We start from the raw sequence: 464 nt of genomic DNA on the forward strand, positions 1-464 counted from the left end.
TTTTTTTTTTTTTTTTTTGGGTGTCTTTGGGTGTTTTCCTCTTCGCTTCGCATCTGTAGGAATTGGTTGTACCCTGCTGTTTTCGTTCCAGGTATGTGTTAATTGGTGTGCAAATCTGTTCTTTTAAAAAATTGTTTTGTTCCTTTCATTTCCTAATTAATGTACCCATTGTTTTTGAGTTCTTAGTTCTAAATTTTTGTTTCGGTTGGCCCTAGTGTGTGGGTTTCGAGTGGATGTGAATTTTGTGTTGTCAAATTAATTTTTCGTCTCTATGATGCTTTTTAAAAAAAATTTGTAGAGTGTATATTTTTGTGGCTTGTTTAGTAAGTCTTGAATTTAGGGTTAATGTGAACAAAATGGGGTATTCGAATTTTAGCATCTTTTCCTTCAACTAACGGGGTGTGCATCTCTTACATTTTTTTGCTGTTTGGTGATGGTTTTTTCAATAGTTGGCGAGTAATGTT

Source organism: Camelina sativa, chromosome 4 (genome assembly GCF_000633955.1).
Source record: "Camelina sativa cultivar DH55 chromosome 4, Cs, whole genome shotgun sequence".
Classification (NCBI taxonomy): Eukaryota; Viridiplantae; Streptophyta; class Magnoliopsida; order Brassicales; family Brassicaceae; genus Camelina; species Camelina sativa.